Here is an 8,096-nt window from a genome sequence, read left to right as displayed (position 1 = left end):
TTTGTGTCAAAACTTTCCAGATCAAATCTACATTATTTGAGGAGGCTCTGGTTTAAATTTCATGATTTTTGAAAATTGGAAACACCTCAAACAAAGTTTGTCAAGTTGCTTTGCAATTTTTCGAGTTTTCAGGTTTCAAGTATTTTCATGAACTCTTAGCCTTAGGTTTTCATTTATTTTTGCTATACGTATTCTAACACTTTATTATTTCTTGTGTTAGTAGGTTAAAACATGTTGCACATTTCTTCCTCCATGCAACACAATTTTTTGGTGTCTAGCCGATTTTGGACTCATGTGCTATTAGGTTTGCTTTGTTAGTTAAATTTTGATACATTCTAATTGATTGATATAGACACTTTTAAATGACTCATAATATTAATTCTTACCTCATTGAGAATTTTATTTTATTTTTGATTGCATTATAGTGAGGTTTGCTTATTTTTTTCGTTTATTGAGTGTTGTGTTTTTTCAAGCTTTCATAATGATTTGCGATACTATGATTGGAAAGTTGCAAAGGGATCAAGAGGTTCAAGTTGCTCAAGATCAGCAATGAGACACTATTCTAAACACGATCAGCAAAAATTTGGAACATTTAACTACCAAAATTGAGCATCTGAATCGTAATTGGGGAGATAATGTTGATCTGTCTTATTTTCATGCAAATAATGCTCGACGTGTCTCTCGTGCAAATAATGAGACTTTGGTTAATAATGATCATGGGCAACCTTTTTTTAGCTTAATTAAAGTTCTCAATTCCACAATTTCATGGACAATATGATCCCAAGGCATATTGTGAGTAGGAAAAAAATTTGAACTTATGTTTCATTACTATAAATGTCGGGAAGAGGAAAAAGTTTCATTAGCGACCCGTGGATTTTTAGATTATGCATTGAGTTGGTGGATTCAACTTATAATTAATCGTCAAAGAAACTACGAAAGGGTAATTGAAACATGGGACGAGTTGAAGCAAATGATGCAAAACCATTACGTTCCTTCTCATTATTACAGAGAGGTCAAAACGAAACTTCGACGCCTTATTCAAGGTAATATATTTGTTGATGAGTACTTTAAGGAAATGGAGATGCTTATGCAAAGAGCAAATGTGCAAGAATGTTTTATCCCATTATTCTATTTTATTCATATTGATTATTTATTTTTAATTGTTTTCTTTGTTTTTTTATCTGACTTGGATTCATTTGAGTTTCAAGTTGTTTTAAAATCCAAGTTTCTTTTAGAACGTCTAAAGCCTTAAGTCAAATCCACAACTTGAACAAACTTTACGATCTTCTTCCGCATTCATCTGCCTCATTCCGTATCATTCCTCCTCCAAGAAAGAGACCTTGGCAAGAAAAAACTTGAAGATGATTCTCACAACTAAAAGATTGTTAAAACAGCTTCTAAAGGAAAATCAAGAGCAATTCTTGAAGAATAACTTAAAGAGAATTATTATTAACAAAAATCAATTGTATTTGTATAAGGGTGGATGATCATGCTACTTATAGGCCCCCAAAATAAGTTTTCTTAAGCCTAATAGAATAAATAACATGACAACTCATCAAATAAAAAAAATAAAACAAAATAATTCTAAGTGCGGACTTTTAATGGGAATTCAACTAAAGTAATTAAATGGGCTCCTTGGGCTGAATTCTTACATGATGATCCACCTATTAAAATAAAATTGGACCTAAAGTTTAAATATTTTACAATTTGGGAAACTTTAATAATTTGGCCTGATATTCAATTAAATTACTTTCCAAACTTCAGGATGGGCTTGTAGACATCTTAATGGGCCATTTTTTTCAAGAACTTGGTTTTGTAATTCATTTGCTTTTGAAGTTGGCTCATTCAAGCTTGTATATAAAATCCAATGCGCCTTGGCTGCAAGATTAGGTTTCTTGGAACAAGATTTCCAAGATTTAAAATCTTAATTTTCTTGATTCTTGAAATTGTCCGAAACAGCAAAATTGGACCAAAATTCGATTTCTTAATTTTCTTGAAAATAAGAAAGTGAATCATGATTTTATTTTTTGGTCATGTGCACATCTAGGGTCTTGGTAACGAAGTCTTGGATGGTCTCATTCAATCTTGCTCAGATTTGTTTGGCCGTCGACCTCATTATTTGGCCTTGAGGAAATTTGAGCACATTACATTCATGAGTCTGATTTTGGGTCTTGCGACTCATATCATTCCCCTCTTCCTCAAAAAGATTCATCCTCAAGTCTGAAACATCAAAGGGAGATAAGTCAACAATATTAAAAGTAGAACTTACATTTTACTCACCAGGAAATCTATTTGATAGGAGTTGTCATTGATCCATACCATCGCCCTTAGGGTTCAATTTAGTCCTCCTTTTACTTGGAAATTGCTCTTGCCGATGGGCTCTAAACCAATCACCGGGTTCAAAGATAACTTGTTTACGCCCTTTGTTAGCTTTGTTGGCATATGTGTTATTTGTTTTGGCAATCCATTGTTTTGCTTTTTCGTGCATTGATTTCACCAACCTAGCTTTCTTCTCACCACCTAAACTAGAAATATTTTCTATAGGCAATGACACAAGATCAAGTACAATTAGTAGGTTAAAACCATAAACAAGTTCAAATGGTGAATAGCTAGTTGTAGAGTGAATAGATCAATTTTATGAAAATTCAACAAATGGCAAACAGACTTCCCAATTTTTAAGGTTCTTACCTATTATAACTCGTAATAAAGCGCTTAAAACTTGATTTACTACCTCATTTTGGCCTTCAGTTTAAGGGTGACATGTAGTGAAATATAATAATTTAGTACCAAGCTTACCCCACAATACATTCCAAAAGTGGCTTAGGAACTTTACGTCTCTATCAGAAACAATTGTACAAGGTATCCTATGTAGTCGCACCACCTCTTTAAATAGTAAGTCTGCCACATGTGTAGCATCATCTATTTTGTGATAAGAAATAAAGTGTCATTTTTTAAAATCTGTCAACAACAAAAAATATACTATCTCAACCCTTTTTAGTTTATGCCAAACCAAGAATGAAATCTATTCACCTTAGATTTTGCTTGTTTACAAGCAATGCACTTAGAACATACCTTTTCAACATCCTTCTTTATGTGCAACCAACAAAAGTGTTCTTGTAGAATATCTAGTGTTTTGGTGACACCAAAGTATCACATTAAGCCTCCACTATGTTCCTCATGAATTAGTAACTATCTCATGGAGTAATATGGTACACATAACCTGTTTAGGCGAAAAAGAAACCCATCTACAAGATAAAATTTATCAAAGGCACTATTCCCACAATTAGCAAATATATGTGCAAAATCAGCATCATTTGTGTACAAATATTTTATATGCTCAAATCCTAATACTTTAGTATTTAATGTAGTTATCATATAATATCTATGAGATAAGGCATCAGTAACTACATTTTCTTTACCTATTTTGTAGTTAATTACATATGAGAATGCTTCTATAAATTCTGCCCATCGGGCGTGTCTTTTGATCAGCTTATTTTTTCCCTTTAGCCATTTAAGGGACTCATGATTTGTATGTATAACGAACTCATTGGGCAGCAAATAATGTTGCCACACCTAGAGAGCTCGCACCAATGTCAATAACTCTTTATCGTAAGTTGAGTAGTTCAATTGCATCCCATTTAGTTTTTCACTAAAATATGCTATTGGCTTTTTATCTTGCATCAACATGGCACCAATTCCAATACCTGAAGCATCACATTCAAGTTCAAAAGTATTAGAAAAATCAGGTAATTTAAGAACTGGAGCAAAACATAACTTATCATTTAAGGCTTGAAAAGCCTTTTCTTGAGCTTCACCCCACTTGAAACCCACTATTTTTTTTATAACCTCAATTAATGGGGCGGCAATAGTGGAGAAATCCTTCACAAAACGTCTATAAAAACTTGTTAAACCATGGAAAGATCTTACCTCAGTAATCGATTTAGAAGTAGGCCACTCCATTCTTTCTTTTACTTTATCCTCATCAACATGAATACCTTAAGTACTTACTATAAACCCTAAAAAGATCAGTTTATCACAACAAAAAGTTTATTTATCAAGATTGGCAAATGATTTTTCAATTCTCAAAATGTCCAAAACAGATTTAACATGGAAAACATAAGCATCTAAAGAAATTGAGTAAATTAGAATATCATCAAAATATACTACCACAAATTTACCCAAATAAGGCCTTAAAACATGATTCATTAATCTCATGAAAGTACTAGGTGCATTAGTTAGACCGAAAGGTATAACAAGTCATTCATACAATCCAAGGTTGTTTTTCATTCATCCCCTTAACCCCCTCAAAGAATTCCATCATTTTTATTTGAACTTTATACACGTCGTTGGGATTCAAAGGGGCTAAAGTAAATTTCTTCCCTTTAAAGATAAGGCAATATAAATTTTGTTTTCCATGGTGTATTACATCACGATCAAATTGCTACGGCCTTCCAAGAAGTAAATGTGCGACATGTATGGGGACGACATCGCTCCATACCTCATCCTCATAATTGCCAAGTTTAATGTAATCAAGGACTATTTTGAACTCGTACTTCGAAAGATTCATTAATCCGTTGAAGGTGGTATGGCTTAGGGTGTTTTGAGTAAGGTAATTTCAAAAAGTCCACAATATAGCTACTAACAATGTTAACACAACTCCCACTATCCATAATAAGCGAACACAATTTACCTTTAATGAAACACCGAAAATGGAATATATTAGTCCTTTGACTGTTAAGATCATCCCTCGTTTGGATGTTGAGGGTGCGACGCACTACTAGGTAATGGGATTTAGCAAAATCCTCCTCCTCATTTGATGGTCCTACGACCTCCTCATTCATTTCACTGGCATAGATCATATTCTCCATAAATTCTGCCATATTTGGATTGTCTGAATCAAAAGTATACTCACCATTTTCTTTGATAATAAGAAATCTTATGCTAAGGCAATCTCTACTATAGTGCCCATGCCCTTTACATTTGAAACACTCTATCTCACGAGTTTTTTTCATGTTTGAACCACCTGAACTGGGTTGCTTAGAAAGTAATTGCATTTTCGTAGGAGTCCCACTCTTCCAATTTGATTTCTTAGTCTCACCACTTGAAGAGAACTTGTTAGCATTAAATGGTGGTTTCGAATGCTTAAAGTTAGAATTGGAACTGTTACCTTTGTAATATTGTTAAATAGAGAACGAACGAGGACCTTGTTCTTTCAATTATTGGTAAACCTCAATGGCTTTGTGAACTGCCTCCTCTAGATCTATGTAAGTATGTAACCGCAAAGTGTTGGCTATAGGTTTGTTCAAGCCATCAATAAAATGTATCATAGTGGTCTCATCATCCTCTTCCATATTTTCTTGTTGCATGAGCATCTCCCTCTCCTTGAAGTACTCATCAACTGCTCTACTACCTTGAACAAGTCGCCGAAGTTTGGTTTTGACCTTCCTACAGTAATGAGAAGGAATAAAGCATTTTCGCATGACTTGTTTCAACTAATCCCATATGGTAATTTCTCTCTCGTAGTTTCGTTGACAACTTATTCCAAGTTAAGTCCACCAACTCAACGCATAGTCTGAGAATTCAAGGGTTGCCAATGAGACTTTCTCATCTTCCGAGCATCCATAGTAACGAAACATAAGCTCTATTTTTTATTCCCAGTCACAGTATGCCTCGGGATCATTCTTTCCACGAAATTGAGGGATTGTGAATTTAGGTTTTGCCAAAGAAGGTTGCCCACGGTCATTAGTAACCAAAGGATCATCATCTGCACGAGGGACACGTCTAGCATTATGTCTATGAGCACGAGGTTGTTCAACCTCAACATCATCATTAGCATCCCAATTTTGAGTCCTTTGCTCAGTCCACAACTAATTCAAGGTATTGCTCATTGTCTGAAGTATAACATATCTTTGTCTTTCGATTGGATCTTTATCCTCTAGATTACGTTGCAACCTATCGAACCTTTGTTCGAACTTACCATTGACTTCATTAAGGTCACGTTGTAATTTCGTTGCGAAACCAGCAATATTTTTTATGGGAACTAGTGGTGTGTTACTCTGGTCATCACTCCCTTTGCCACTACGAGACATTGTGACAAATTTGGAAAAATAAAAGCACAACACTCAAAAAGAAAAAATTAAACAAATCTCACCGTTATGCACTCAAAAATAAAATAAAATTCTCAATGACGTAATAACTAATCTTGTGAGTCTTTTAAAAATGTCTAGATCAATCAATCAAAATGTATTAGAATCAAACTAACAAAGCAAACCTAGTAGCACTAAGAATCCAAAACCAACTAGACACCAAAGAACTATGTTGCACGGAGGAAGGAATGTGCAACATGCTTTAACCTACTAACACAAGAAACAATAAAGTGTTAGAATACGTAAAGAAACAAAAAAAAAGCCAAAACAAAGGAAAACCTAAGGCTAAGAGTCAATGAAAATTGTTGAAACCCAAAAACTTTAAAAATTGCAAAGCAACTTGACAAAATTCGTTAGAGGTGTTCCCGATTTCCAAATATCACAAAAATTAAACTGTAGCCTCCCTAATTAATCTGAATCTGATCTGAAAATTTTTGGCACAAAATTTAACCCACATAATAATTTTTTTATTTTTTATTTTTTTGTATTTTCTTTTTTTTGTACTTTTTTCAATCACTTTTTTTGTGAGAAATATTTTTTTTATATTCTTAAATAGTTCCAAGAAATAGTATGTAAAATTTCAGATCGTCTGAAAAATATTTACCCACTAAAAATTTTTTTTTTTTGCGAAAACTGTCTAGGTAAAATAAAATTTGTTTTGAGGTTGTTTGCTAGAAATCAATTTATAAGAACACAAAGAACACCTAAAACGCCCAAATCTGATACCAAATAATAAGGACACGCGAGTAGAACAGGATCGTAGCTTGTCTAAGTTACAAATTTGTCCTAGATTTATAGACGAATGTAAACTAAAACGAAAAACAACGAAAACAGATTAGTTGTCACAAAAGAGAGTCAAACGAAATTAAAACAAAAGAAAGATGATCTGGCTAGTAAAGATTCCAATAGAGAATGAATTAGGTTTTTTTGAATGGAAAGAAACCATCCTTTGACCTCAAGAAAACACCCCAACCAGGTCTGGAAAACAAAATACAAAACAAATTTGTTAGAAGCGGTTTTAAAGACAAAAACAAATTGTTTTGTGTAAGAATATTTGAAACAATAAGAAAAATATTGAAACTCCTAATTTTGGTGTGTTTCTTGATGGAACAAGATAGAAGAACATCTCTCTTGAAGCAATTTCAATCTAGAACTAAAGTAAATAAAATTAGCAATTCAAAACAGTAAGAACTAAATTAAAACAAATAAGAAACAATCAATTAAGGATAGAACAGAGAAGATGACGTCCTAAGAAGCCTTGGAAACATTAAGAATCCACAACTCCTTTCAATGGTTCTAATTTCCCTTTCTTGATCTTGGTAAGAAAAAGCTTGAAGATATTCCCACAACCTAAAAGATTGTTAAAATAGCTTCTAAAAGAAACTCGAGCAATTCTTGAAGAAAAACTCAAAGAGAATTATTATTAACAAAATCAATTGTATTTGTATAAGGGTGGACGACCATGCTACTTATAAACCCCCAAAATAAGTTTTCCTAACCTTAATGGAATAACTAACATGACAACTCATCAAACAAAAAAAAACAAAACAAAATAATTCTAAGTGTGGACTTTTAATGAGAACTCAACCAAAGGAATTAAATGGGTTCCTTAGCCTGAATTCTTACATGATGATCCACTTATTAAAATAAAATTGGGCCTGAAGTTTAAATATTTTACAATTTGGGCCACTTTAATAATATAGTCTGATATTCAATTAAATTATTTTTCAAACTTCGGGATGGGCTTGTAGGCATCTTAATTGGCCATTTTTTCAAGAACTTGGTATTGTGATCCGTTTGCTCTTGAAATTGGTTTGTTCAAGCTCATACATGAAATCCAATGTGCCTTGGCTGCAAGATTCGGTTTCTTGGATCAAGATTTCCAAGATTTAAAATCTTGATTTTCTTGATTCTTGAAATTGTCCGAAACATCAAATTGGACCAAGATTC

The sequence above is a fragment of the Gossypium hirsutum genome, chromosome D13 (genome assembly GCF_007990345.1).
Source record: "Gossypium hirsutum isolate 1008001.06 chromosome D13, Gossypium_hirsutum_v2.1, whole genome shotgun sequence".
In the NCBI taxonomy this organism is placed as follows: Eukaryota; Viridiplantae; Streptophyta; class Magnoliopsida; order Malvales; family Malvaceae; genus Gossypium; species Gossypium hirsutum.
This window is presented reverse-complemented; position numbering follows the sequence as displayed.